Source organism: Homarus americanus, unplaced genomic scaffold, assembly GCF_018991925.1.
Source record: "Homarus americanus isolate GMGI-L3 unplaced genomic scaffold, GMGI_Hamer_2.0 scaffold36970, whole genome shotgun sequence".
Taxonomy (NCBI): domain Eukaryota; kingdom Metazoa; phylum Arthropoda; class Malacostraca; order Decapoda; family Nephropidae; genus Homarus; species Homarus americanus.
Window position 1 is genome coordinate 8,133,229 of NW_024740094.1, and position 14,046 is coordinate 8,147,274.

Consider the following 14,046-nt stretch of genomic DNA (forward strand, 5'->3'; position numbering starts at 1 on the left):
AAGAGATCTGCCCTGGCAACTGTACCGACACTCACAGCTGGTGGTGCGTTGGTGTGTCGTTTCCATTGTTTACTGGTAGCTACTGGTAAATATTTTTCAACCTAACGAAACTATTACCCGTTTAGAGGTCGACCCCCAATTTTTTGCCAAATAATTTGGTCTTAAAAACTCAAACTACACATAGGTAAATACGATAAATAAGGACATAGGGGGCCAGGGTTTTTTTAGGGGGGGGGGGCAGCAATAGTACACGGATTTTTAACATTCACGGGTATCTCTGTTACCTAACCCCCGCGAGTGTTAAGGGCCGACTGTACTTAATTATGGGTGTCGCTTTAAATCAATAATCTTAAATTGAATCGCTTTAAATCAACGTTCTACTGTAAGAACTTTAAGCCTAAAGCTAGCTTCACCGTGGCTGGGATGGAGGGAAGGAAGTTAAGTGCCCTCTCATAATTTTGTCCAGACTAAAGGAGGTGCCGGACCATCAGTTCCCGGAAAATCGGTGGTGTACCTGTTTAAGGTGAACATCCTTGGACCCTATCTCGCGATATATCCCAACCCTACTGTACTTTCCACGATGCTTCCTAGAGGTGGTGGAGTGTGAATTCAAATGTTCCACCTGTGATAACGACCTCTCTGAGTATATGCTGTTGCGTAAACTTATGGTGGGCCTGAGTAACCCAGTGTTAAAAAGGGAAATTTTCCAGGGGTACTCAAGTTATACTAATGTTGAAGTGCTGAGAAACAAGTGTAAGTCATTTGAGGCAGCAGTAAGGGATGCAGGTGCATTGTTTCATACGTCTGGCCAGCCTGTAGCGGCGGCTAGCGATGACGTCACGGGTGAGTCTGAGGTGGCGGCAGCTCACCCTGGACAACCCAGCCAGCACCTCCACAGCCCCCGTCACACACACACCGTGGGAACTATGGCATAACACATGTCCCGGGCAAGTGCAACTGCTCTGCAAGTGGGGCCAAATGCCGCAATTGCTCCAAGGCTGGCCACTTCAAAAAGTGTTGCAGGAGCAAGCCAGTCCTAAGTGCTTCTGTGGAAGTGTCAGGTGCTGTCACAGTGGCAGCAGCCCAGCTAACCCACCACCCCAGGTTACAAGTGTTTGTGGCCCAGGCTGGGGGCAATTGCCCCACTACCTCTGTGCTGGCTGTAGCTGACACGACCACTACGGTATGTGTGTGTGTGGCAGGGCCACCCCTGCTCCAGGACAACTTCAGGCCCACAATGGCCTGAGGGATGAAGAGGACAAACAGCTCAAGTGTCTGGGGTCTGCCTCAGTGTGGGCGAGGGGTCCACCGTCTAGAAGGTCTACTTTGTGCAGACAGCCAAGGACCTCTACCTGTCACTGGAGGCTGTGGCTGCCGTGGGCAATGGAGGGGGGCAGCACACAGCCAACGACCTGCTTCTGAGCCCTGGAAGCAGTTATGCCCCTCCTAGGCCAGCTGAGATGCCCTTGCCACCTTTGGAGGAGATTGTGGCCAGGTTGGAGGCATGGCTGCTCTGGCACTTTTCATCCACCGCATTCAACACCAGCAGGTCCCCACTGCCAGTGATGACTGGCGCACCTCATTGCATCCACCTCATGTGCAGCGCCACTCCCTACGCCTGTCACACACCTGCTCCCATTCCAAAACACTGAGAAGAAGAGGTGAAAGCCCAGTTGGAGGAGGACGTCAGGAGAGGTTTCATCCAGCCAGTGCCGGCTGGTGAGGCTACAGAGTGGTGCGCCAGGATGGTCGTGGTGGCCAAGAAAAATGGTCAGCCCAGGCGTACTGTGGACTTTCAACACCTCAATGCAAGCTGACTGAGAGAGATGCACCATACTCCTGCACCATTCAACATGGTGTCCGGGGTGCCAGTGCACTCGTTCAAACCAGTTGCCAACGCCTTCTGGGGATTTCATCAGGTGGAGTTGGAGGAAGAGAGTAGACGCCCAACCACATTCATCATGCTGTGGGGCCGTTTTTGATACTGCAGGACGCCCATGGGATATTGTTCAGTGTCAGATGCCTACACCAAGAGGTTTGACGATGCTATTCAGGATGTGCCCCGCAAGTACAAGTGCGTGGATGACACTCTCCTCTATGACTCCAGTGTGAAGGGGACGTTCTGGCACGCCTATGATTTTTTGGAGACCTGCGCTCGTACAGGTATCACATTGAAACCAGAAAAGTTCATGTTCTGCAAGAGAGAAGCCAAGTTTTTGGGTTTCCTCCTGGGGTGGGACCTCTTTCAGCCCACCGCCCAATGTCTGTCAGCCATCAAGGACTTCTCCATGCCTGATTAGCCATCAATCACTGACATCAGGACCTGGCATGGCCTGGTTAACCAGTTGGCTCCCTTCCTTGCCACTGCACCTGTGATGGAGTCCTTCTACGAGCTCCTCAAGATGCCAGTGGGCAACCGGGTATATTGGGATGATCAGCTGTGATTCAAGTTTCACCAGGCCCAGGATACTATCCGTCAGTTGGCCAGGGACGGCATGCTGTACTATGACAAGTCCAGGCCCACGGCAGCTGTCACTGACTGTAGCAGGGAGGGCATTGGCTTCATCGCCCTGCAGCAATACTGAGCCTGTGCCTCGCCAGAGATGCCCTTCTGATGCAGGGGGGGGGGGTTGGCTCCGTGCGGTAGCCGATGTCTGAGCACGGCCAAGGCTGGCTACGCTGCAGTGGAAGGGAACGCCCTGGTGGTGGTATGGTGCCTGCGCAAGGCCAGGCTGTTCCTTCTTGTCTGCCCAAACCTCATCCTGGTGACGGACCACCGCCCCATTAGTTGGCCCAAATGGGGACAGGGCCCTCATGGATGTGGCGAATCTGTGCCTGTTCAGGCTCAAGGCGAATATGTTGCAGTTCCGGTTCATGGTCAAGTACATGCCAGGGAAGCAGAATTGTGCAGCTGACGCCTTATCCTGTTTCCCTTCCTTCAGGGTGGCGCCCGACACGGAGGACATGGATTAAGAGGAGGATCTGTGCGCTGCAGTGTGTGCTGTACAATCGCAGCACTGGATCAGGATGGATGCATCACTATGGACGAGGACACCGTGTGCAAGGCGGCTGAGGATGATCCAGTGTACCCGATGCTTACCCGTATGTCAAAGATGCTAGTGGACGACTGTCACCCTCACAAATCACAGGAGGTGACCTGTCTGTGCCCGTACTTCTTGGTGAAGGACAGGTTAGCTGTGGTCATGGGTTTGGTCACCTCCACCTTTGACCAGGGCTGTGTGCGCCTTGTCATCCCCGACACCCTCAGCCACCGGGTCGCCGTTAACCTGCACATAGGGCACCAGGGCCTCGACTCTACACTCAGGCGGGCCCAGCAGTCCATCTATTGGACTGGCATGGAAAGTGACCTGCAGTATCATCGATCCCGGTGTGTTACCTGTGAGATCAAACGCCCCTACCCAGCCTCCGGAGTTATTGGTCTTGACCCCCGAACCAGACTATCCCTTGTAACAGGTGGTGTGGCCGATTTGTTCCACCTGAAGGGCCACAAGTACCTAGCATATGCTGACCGACTCACAGGCTGGATGGAGGTCGCCCACTTCCTCAACGAGGCCACCTCTGGCAAGATCATCGCCCGACTTTGGGGTTACTTCATGAGGTTGGGGTTACCTGAGCAGATCTCCACAGATGGAGACAGGTTATGGCACAAATCTTTACTTTCTAAACTTCCCTCTTATGGGTTCTCTCCCCCACTTCGTTTTCTAATCTCTAGCTTCCTTGAGAACCGATCCATGGCAGTTGTTGTCGAGGGATCGATCTCTCGCTCTTTCTCTACCAATAGTGGTGTCCCACAGGGTTCTGTTCTTTCACCTACTCTCTTCCTTCTTTTTATCAATGATTTACTTCACAATACAACTAATTCTATCCATTCTTAAGCTGATGATTCTACTCTTCACTCTTCTTCATATTTTTCCCTTCCCCTAATTCTCAAACTAGATCTGTTTCTAGATCTGATGTTATTCTATCTATCAAAGCGGAACTGTGCAGCATCTCCGAATGGAGAGGTAGAAACTTGGTTAAATTCAATAGTAACAAAACTCAGTATTTACCAATTACACTTTCCAAATTAGATGACCTCACACCAATCACATTTCAGGACACTATCATTCTGCCAAATACTAAAATAGATATGGAAGCCACACATCCTCAACATTGATAAAGCAGCCCCCCGAAAACTGGGAATGCTGTTCAGATGCCGTAGCGAATTCACTCCTGAGCAGTTGCTTTAAGTATATACAGGGTGAGGGATTCATTTATCCTAACTTGGAGTACTGCTCTCATATCTAGGGTGGCTCTTCTTCTGTCCAACTATCTTTAATTAGGGAGTTACCGTTGGATGAACAGAGGGCGGCTGCGCCATGAGTGATGGGCCCATACAATTTTTTAGTGGAATTGAAAAATTTGCGCATCTTGTGTTATTCTGCAAGTTTTTGCGGCGAACGGTATCAGTTTTGGTTCATGACCAAGGGTTGTTCTGTCAGTTAGTTAATACAGCATGTTTATCATTGACAAGTACATTGATTTCTGGGTCATTTTCATCAAACCAGTCCTGGTGTATTATTTCGATCTGGCCATGGATCTCTCTGCAAGTTTTTGTCATGACAAGTGTCAAGAATAACCCATTCGGCACTGGGATTTTTGTTTGTTGTTGGGTTGTTTATCAGCCCATGTTCGAGCTGCTCTCTGAAGGCATGTGCTACCGCTGGACCCTCCAGACACTTAGCTTTAAAACCTCTTCTGGAGGCTTGTTGCCTTCGCTGTTTTTGGGCAACATGAAGCAAGAGCGTGGCTCCGACAGCTTGGCTCTGACAAGTAGTTGATCGGTGTCGCAGTGGTCTGAGCCATGCAAGGCTCGGGTGAAGAGGACATCTCGGCGATCTCTTTCTCTGACAATAATGTAGTCAATGAGATGCCAGTGCCTGGATCATGGGTCTCACAAACCGTTGAACTTGGCCTGCCTAAACAAGGTATTGGTGATAGTGAGGTTGAGTGCAGCACACTTGCTGAGGAGGAGTAGGCCGTTGGGGTTACACTTGCCGAGTACATTTCTCGCTATGGTTCCCTGCCAAATGTCAGCATGTCCGCCAACTCTGACATTGAAATCACCAAGGAGCACAACCTTATCTTCTCTGGGGATAGAGGTTAGCACTCTGTCAAAGTCGGCATAAAAGGCCTCCTTGATGTCATCCTCTGCATCCAGTGTTGAGGAGTATGCAAGATGCATTGGCAGATGGCAAAGCCAACTCCATAAATGCAGTTTCTCTCCGTAGCAGGCTTACCCTTCCAAAAGCAGGTATGGTCAGACCCCAGTTCTATGAGTCGATCCTCGTCTGAGAGTCGGGACTCACTATTAGCTATGTCGATGTTATACCTAGCCAGCTCTTTTGCCACAAGGGCAGTTCTTCTTTCAGGTCGCTCATTTGTGCCAGTATCCAGAAGGGTCCTGACATTCCATGCAGCGACCATAAGAGGTTGCATGGTTTGTTTTTGTTTTGATCTGTGAATATGATCGTGTTTTTGACGGCATAAGGAAGACCTTACTGGGTTCAGTTGCTCAGTCAGGTTGGTTCTTTAGGCAGGCTATGTTTAGGGCACTTTTTCTAGCCCCCTCCCCAAGTGGGGTGAGTAGAGTGGGTCGTCGAGAGGGCTGCTCAGTTGCATAAACAGGACTGTATTGCACTGCTGCCTAGATCCCAATGCATAAACGACCATTGTATCTATGCCACCCATGTGTAGAGTTGTGACTAGAGACTCCCAGCAGTCATCTCTGCCTGTCCCTGTCATCACTCATCCATCGCCATAGAACTTTTGGGGGTATTGTATAGTCATTTTGATGATGATGAAAAGTATGATGAGCTGGATGATGGCTGCATTTGTGTTGCTTTATGAGGTGAGACAGGAGCGCAGTCTGCAACCACATATCTTGGTTCTCCCTTTTCTTGATCCAGTGGTACAAGTATTGCAACAACTGGGGAGAGGGAGAGTTGCAATGGACTGCCAATAGCCCAGTTTCTTGGATTTTGCCTTAGTAGCCTGTACATCATGCATTGCCTTCATCCGCCGGTGTAGTCGTTGGTTCGCATGGTGGTCACCTCTTCCACCTATACCACTGTTGGGGGTCTTGTTGGAGCTCTGTAAGCATGTCTGCCTAATGTGGGGCTCCACCGCAGATTTTTCGTTCGGGGTTTACCCCTGTAGCCTATATGCCAAAGTTAATCCACAAGGCAGCAGGGCTGTGGTTGGTAGGTGCCAGGACATGTCCTCATGCCAGTGGGCCTATGTGCCATCCCTCTGGGGCCCACTGCTGCTCCGAGATCCCCTGCTAGTCTAGCCTGGGCCCACGAGGCACCCATTTACAGTGTGTTGCCACGAGGGGGCACAGCAAGAGTCTTGATGGTGAAGAGGCTGTGTACTGGCAGGGGAAGACTCACAGTCACCAACACTCACCTCACCACCACCAACACTCCTCACCACACCAATACTCCTCATCACCACCACCAACATTCATAACCACCACTAATATTCCTGGTTCCCACAATCCACAGTCACTCATGGGACCATAAAATATTTATTATGTTTATGTTTTTGAACTTATGATAATCATTTGTTTAATTAATTTTTTTAACATTCTGTATGAAGATGGTGTGTTCATGGAACACAGTAAAATAAAAAAAAATAAGTATTTGTGTATCTACTTGAAATTACTTAAAAAAATAGCAATAAAATAGCTTTGTCTGGCAAGCAAAGAGACTCTCTCTCTCTCTCTCTCTCTCTCTCTCTCTCTCTCTCTCTCTCTCTCTCTCTCTCTCTCTCTCTCTCTCTCTCTCTCTCTCTCTCTCTCTCTCTCTCTCTCTCTCTCTCTCTCTCTCTCTCTCTCTCTCTCTCTCTCTCTCTCTCTCTCTCTCTCTCTCTCTCTCTCTCTCTCTCTCTCTCTCTCTCTCTCTCTCTCTCTCTCTCTCTCTCTCTCTCTCTCTCTCTCTCTCTCTCTCTCTCTCTCTCTCTCTCTCTCTCTCTCTCTCTCTCTCTCTCTCTCTCTCTCTCTCTCTCTCTCTCTCTCTCTCTCTCTCTCTCTCTCTCTCTCTCTCTCTCTCTCTCTCTCTCTCTCTCTCTCTCTCTCTCTCTCTCTCTCTCTCTCTCTCTCTCTCTCTCTCTCTCTCTCTCTCTCTCTCTCTCTCTCTCTCTCTCTCTCTCTCTCTCTCTCTCTCTCTCTCTCTCTCTCTCTCTCTCTCTCTCTCTCTCTCTCTCTCTCTCTCTCTCTCTCTCTCTCTCTCTCTCTCTCTCTCTCTCTCTCTCTCTCTCTCTCTCTCTCTCTCTCTCTCTCTCTCTCTCTCTCTCTCTCTCTCTCTCTCTCTCTCTCTCTCTCTCTCTCTCTCTCTCTCTCTCTCTCTCTCTCTCTCTCTCTCTCTCTCTCTCTCTCTCTCTCTCTCTCTCTCTCTCTCTCTCTCTCTCTCTCTCTCTCTCTCTCTCTCTCTCTCTCTCTCTCTCTCTCTCTCTCTCTCTCTCTCTCTCTCTCTCTCTCCTCTCTCTCTCTCTCTCTCTCTCTCTCTCTCTCTCTCTCTCTCTCTCTCTCTCTCTCTCTCTCTCTCTCTCTCTCTCTCTCTCTCTCTCTCTCTCTCTCTCTCTCTCTCTCTCTCTCTCTCTCTCTCTCTCTCTCTCTCTCTCTCTCTCTCATATGCACGCATACATACATACACATTACGTCAAGCCTTACTTGGGCCTCCTTCACACGAGCGTTTTTGTGCTGCGCAGGAGAAGGCATGTAACAGCACCTTTGCTTTATATGAATACACCCCGATGAATAACACCAAGTTACTCATCAAGGTATTCACTAAGTAATTCACCATGTTATTCATTACTACAGTATATTACTTAACTTGCATCTCTCTCAAGGGTCAAACCACAGTCAGCTGGTTTAGCAAGCACTCGCTCGCTCCCTGAGCTCTCTTTCACGCCCAAGAGTGGGGCAGTTCACTTTCTACCACTAGACAGGGAAGTTGGGCACTTACAGAAGTATTATCTCAAGGTGATATTCACAACCCTTCCCTGGAGAGAATTCACATTGTATTCTCTCAGACCTACAGACTCCTTAGCTTGCTGTGAAAATTTCATAATTCTCAGTTCGAGGACTTACACAGTAGGCAGCTTAGGTTAGGTAACACTTACCCAATACCTTTACCTGTTAATAATGCTAGTGCTTTAACTAACACAATAAAAATGTTAACAGGCGGCTGTGCTAACCCACAGACCTCGTCGGACTAACAAACCGTAAAAAATACTTCCAAATAACATCAAGGTATACCAGAATTTACTGCAGAAGATGCAGATTTTTACGTCATAACATTTCTGCGTGAGTGTGAAGACATAAAGTGAAACAATGATGTTACTAATGATGGGGATAAAATCTCTTGTGTCAGAAGCAATGTCACAACTGGTAGTCGGACACATAGAATGGTGTATGCTACAGACTTTGAAGATGAAACCCTTGACTATAAAACGTTTGGGAAATATTTCATATCCTTTTTTTGGTCAGGAACAAAAGGAAGTGCACTCACTTGGATGTTCAAGATGGCAGAGCGTACAAGTACCAGTGTGTTTGCTCACGACGCACAAGAAGCACAGGCTATAGCTGGACACACTATGATGGATCTCAAAACTTACATAACATCCTCAAATTGGTTTGATGACAAAGGAAAAATAACTATGGAAAATCTGTACAAGATCATTGAGTTCCAACAGTTTATCATGGTGCTACAAGAAACTACACACATGGTAGCTAGAAAGGAGAAATATAAACCAGGGACTCGACTTGTAGATTAAGTGGAGGAAATTTCTGATGCGGTGGAAATTACTCCTAGGGCTCTGCCAGTAGCACCCATAACCAGTTCTAAGGAACAACCACAAACTACCACAGGAAATATAAGCCAAAAAGGCACCTTTTTGCAAAATCTGTGAACGTAAGGGACATGCAACAGCTAATTGCTGGTTCGGAGGACAAAAGGACAAATCCTCATCGAGCACGCGGCGAGATCAAGGGAAAGGATCCTCCCTGGACTTTAAAAATCCAGAGTATCCTTCTAAACCAAAAAGTCCACAAGGACACTACACAGCAAATAAAATGCCTACAAACACTAAGGGCACTCAGAATAAGTGGTGTGTACTACCCGAGTCCACATACTATAGTACAGAAGACTGCAAGAACATACAGCAGATGAAGCAAGAGCAAGCAAACAGATGGGTGACACATCGTCAGCCTTCAGGGGAAGATGCGCGAGTCCAGCAACAAGGTCTAGGATAGCGTTAACGGTGCAAGAAAACAAAGCTTCCATCACTGGCTCATTAATCGCCACGTTAAGCAAAGTAGAGGTGTTGACTGTACCAGCAAGAATAGATAACAATCAGTTGTCCCTAGACATAGATACGGGAGCCTGTGCCAATGTTATCTCATTAGCTTCATTCAATGAACCCAAGCAACGATATCCTCCAAATAAGTGGCCAATAAGACCTAAAGACATTCCTCTGTCCGGCGTGTCAGGAACCCAATTAGACATAGTGGGGGTGACAACTCTGCCAATTCATTTTTTCTAGGTCCAGTAAAGCATTTCTGGCAGATTTTTACGAGGTCTGTCTAAAAAGAAACCAAAATTTTTAAATAGCACGCCAACAAGCCTGCACAGTGTGCTCGCGATGGGAGCACTGTGTAGCGGTGACCTTAAGCTTTAGTCTAACACTAGCCACATCACGCCACGTCAATTAGTCATCGAGCTACACGAGCTAGAGTGAACGTGTGTTTAGTGCACTTGGAGATTTGTTGCAAGTTGAACAATGGAGGATCTTGAAGAGCAATGTGTTTGCGTGAAATTCAGTTTCAAATTGGGAAAAACTTTTAAGGAGACTTTTCAAATGTTGCAACAGGCTTATGGGGAGGATTGTTTGAGCCGTACACAATGTCACGTGTGGTACCAGCATTTCAAATGGGTAAGAACATTCACCGAAGACGATCCCAAATCTGGAAGGCCTTCCACGTCAACTGACGACGATCACGTTGAGAAAGTGCATACTGTGATCCGTGAAAATCGTCACCTGACGGTCCGTGAAGTTTCCAAAGAAGTAGGCATCTGTAAAGGTTCGTGCCACACGATTTTAACCAAAAAACTGAAGATGCAGCGTGTTGCCGTAACATTTGTGCTGCGTCTGCTGACAGATAAGCAAAAAGAGAACCGTGTCACAGTCAGTCAGGAGCTGTTTGATCGTTCGAATGCTGATGAAAACTTTCTGAAAAATGTCATAACAGGTGATGAAACGTGGGTGTACAGCTACGATGTCGAAACAACAGTGGGTTGGACATCGTCGCCGCGACCAAAGAAAAGCACGCTCAAATGTGAAGGTGATGTTGATCGTCGTTTTTGATTGGAAGGGCGTCGTTCATCATGAGTTTGTTCCACGTGGAAGAGTTTTACTTGGAGGTCCTGAAGCGTTTGAAGGAGGCAGTGCGAAGGAAGAGGCCTGAGGCGTGGACAAACAAGACCTGGATGCTGTACCATGACAATGCACCTCCTCACGTGTCGTTCCTTATCCGCAACTTTTTGGCGAAGCACGAGACGACTATCGTCCCCCAGCCACCCTACTCTCCGGATTTGGCCCCTGCGGACTTTTTTTTTTTCCCAAAGTTGAAATCGACCCTGAAAGTCGCCGATTTCAGACGATAGAAGAGGTAGAAGAAAATTCGTTACGAGACCTGCGTTCCAGGACGCGTTCCAGAACTGGAAAAAACGTTGGGAGCGGTGTATCAACAGTGGAGAGTAGTACTTTGAAGGAGACAAGTCTGATTAAGTTGTAAGTAAAGCAATAAAAAAAATTTTAAAAAGTTTGGTTTCCTTATGGACAGACCTCATACAGAGTAAAGTCATTCTCTTTGCCAGCGGATGAGTTAATCGATCTTTCCACACTAAAGCAGAACAACAATAACGTTCAGCTAAGAAATCACACCATAACGCCTAATTGTAAAACTTATTATACAATGCAAACTTCACATCCATTGCTTACCTCGGTGTTCATGTAATAATTGCCTCGACAGGCGCAGAAGAGTCCATCGCACAGAAGCAATTAGTTAGGGAGTCACTCCCTGAAACTTCACCTTGTAGCTCAAAGGACATTCAGAATGAAAGCAGCAAGAACTGGATTTTAACGACTGCTGTATCAACTGGTGTACAACAGTTACATAGTCAGGAACTAACTAGAATCACCGTACGATTGCCAAATGTGAGTTAAAGAAAAGATGTTGTGTGTGTCTGAGTTTAAGTGTATGAGTGAAAGGCTTGTCACTTGAGTCTACCTTAAACACAGTCAGGTCAGGTAGTCTCACAGATGTCCTTGCTCTCAAGAGAACTGTGGGACTTATAACTTTAAGAAAGGGATGTTGTTTGGGTAGTTTCCTTGTTTACAACAAAGCAGCCATCATGGAACCAGTAGTATAACACAAGGGGAACCAACCGATAAATCACGTATCGAAGATAAAGTAGTTAATAGCTCCACACATGAAAGCTGTCTATCATCCTCACGGTAAACGTGATCTTTTAGAATTACTAGCCGAGTTCAAGGAAATCATAGAGTTACCTGGAGAACCCAGAGGTAAAACAACGTTGACAACCCATCACATGCCACTCAAGCCGGACACTTACCCAATCTACATACCAGCATATTGGCTACCCCACAGCCACAGGGTGGTAGTCAAACAGATGGTACAAGAAATGGTGGAACAAGAGGTAATCCAACCTTCCTCGTCACCATGGAACTCGCCTCTATTCTTAGTTCCCCAAAAAGATGGAAGATGGAGACCAGTCACAAATTTTTGATGAATCAACCAGGCAAATGTACCAGACAGGTTCCCAATGCCTATCCCAATTGACTTACTACAGTCTCTAGTGAAAAGACAATACCATCTTCAGTAACCTAGATATACTTAGCAGGTATTGGCAAATTCCCTTACATAAAGAATCCTGCGAGGTGGGACATTTCAAATTCTTACGAATGCCATTTGGCTTGAGGAATGAGCCGCTAACATACCAAAGAATGATAAATACCTTGTTGGTTGGAATGATAGGTAAACACAGTCTATGCCTATCTACATGATCTTATCATAGTAAGCAAAGACTTACAAAGCCATTTAAAGAAACTATGAGAAGTTTTTAAAAAAAAAAGCTACAAATAGCTGGATTGAAAGTGAAACTTTCCAAATGTGATTTTCTTAAATCCCAAATCCAATTTTGCGGACACGTAGTGGATGGCAACGGTATACACAGTGTAGATTGCAAGGTAAAGGCGGTGAAGCAATTCCCTTGTCCCTAGAACACAGATCAACTTTGTAGTTTCCAAATTTATCAAGATAAGACCGTTCTTTTATTGAAGGTTATGCCAAGTTAGCCTCACCACTCATCAAACTCCTAAAAAAGACTGTAGAGTTTCTATGGAACAAAGAACAAGAGGATAGTTTTAATGCCCTCAAGAGCGCCTTAACGAAAGCTCCAGTGTTAGCCTTTCCGGACTACACAAAACCATTTACCATGTGCACTGATGCCTCAGGCTTAGGTTTAGGGGCGATGCTCATGCAAGCTGATCATCGAGGGAAGTGGAGCATAATAGCAAATGCCAATCGCACCCTCAAAGATGCAGTAACACATTATTCAGCTGCTCACTTGGAAGCATTAGTTTTTAGTGTGGGCTCTCAAGCATTTTCAGGATCTGATTTTTGGATATCCGATCACAGTCCACACACACACAGATCATGTAGCCGTGACTGAACTACAGTCGGCCCTTCACATACGCGGGTTTAGCATTCACGGATTCGCAAATACGCGGATTGCCCCGCCAGAGGAATATTCTGTACATTGAAGTAATTGAAGTACATTCAAATCGCGCGCGGCACCGAACACGGGACACCGCCCGCTCCCGCAACCTCACACACACACACGCATAGCTCTCCCTCACTCAGTCAGTCTCGCTGTAACCACACTTGTGTTGACATCAGCATTGTAGTTGCAAAAATATTACATTTCCATGAATGTATTATATCAAGCACAGTATGAATAGAATATCACTAATATAAGAGTATTTTAACCGAAAACTACTAAAAAAACGAGTAACATCTCTTGAACATTGGAAGGTTAGGTAAAGTCTCTTGTTTTCGTCATGTATTTTATCCTAATTTACATTGAAATACATCACGTTTCAGCAAAAGTACTATTTATTTCTGAGAATATGGAAATGTAATATTTTGCTGAAATGACGTACGTATTACAGTGGAAAGTGACGAAAGCAATGACTCGCTTTCTTTCGCTCAAAAGATGTTACCGTAATCGCTTTTCGAATGGTTTTCAGTTAAAAAACTGTTGTATTACAATAATATTCTATCCTAATTCACTTGTGATGCAACAGTTTTTTAACTGAAAACCATTCGAAAAGCGATTACGGTAACATCTTTTGAACGAAAGAAAGCGAAAGTCATTGTTTTCGTCACGATTTTGTCCCACATTCCACTGTAATACTTACGTCATTTCAGCAAAAATATTTCATTTCTGTGAATGTAGTATATCAAGCACAGTATGAATATAATATCATTGTAATATAACAGTATTTTAACCGAAAACTATTAAAAAAACGAGTAACATCTCTTGAACATTGGAAGGTTAGGTGAAGTCTTTTGTTTTCGTCATGTATTTTATCCTATTTTACATTGAAATACATCACGTTTCAGCAAAATTACTATTTATTTCCAAGAATATATTCATTCAGGCGCAGTTTAGGTAAAATATACGTGTGATGTAACATTTTTTTAATTGAAAACGATTCGAAAAACACGTACCCTCTAGCCCTGTTCAAGGAGAGGACTGGGAGAAGCTGTTTGGTGCTGCCGATGGCAAGGAAAATGATTTGGATGGATTTTAATGAAAATATTCAGAAATATGGTATCGTAGTATTTATTCAAGTCAATTAGGATAGAATATTATTGTAATACAACAGTAGTGACGA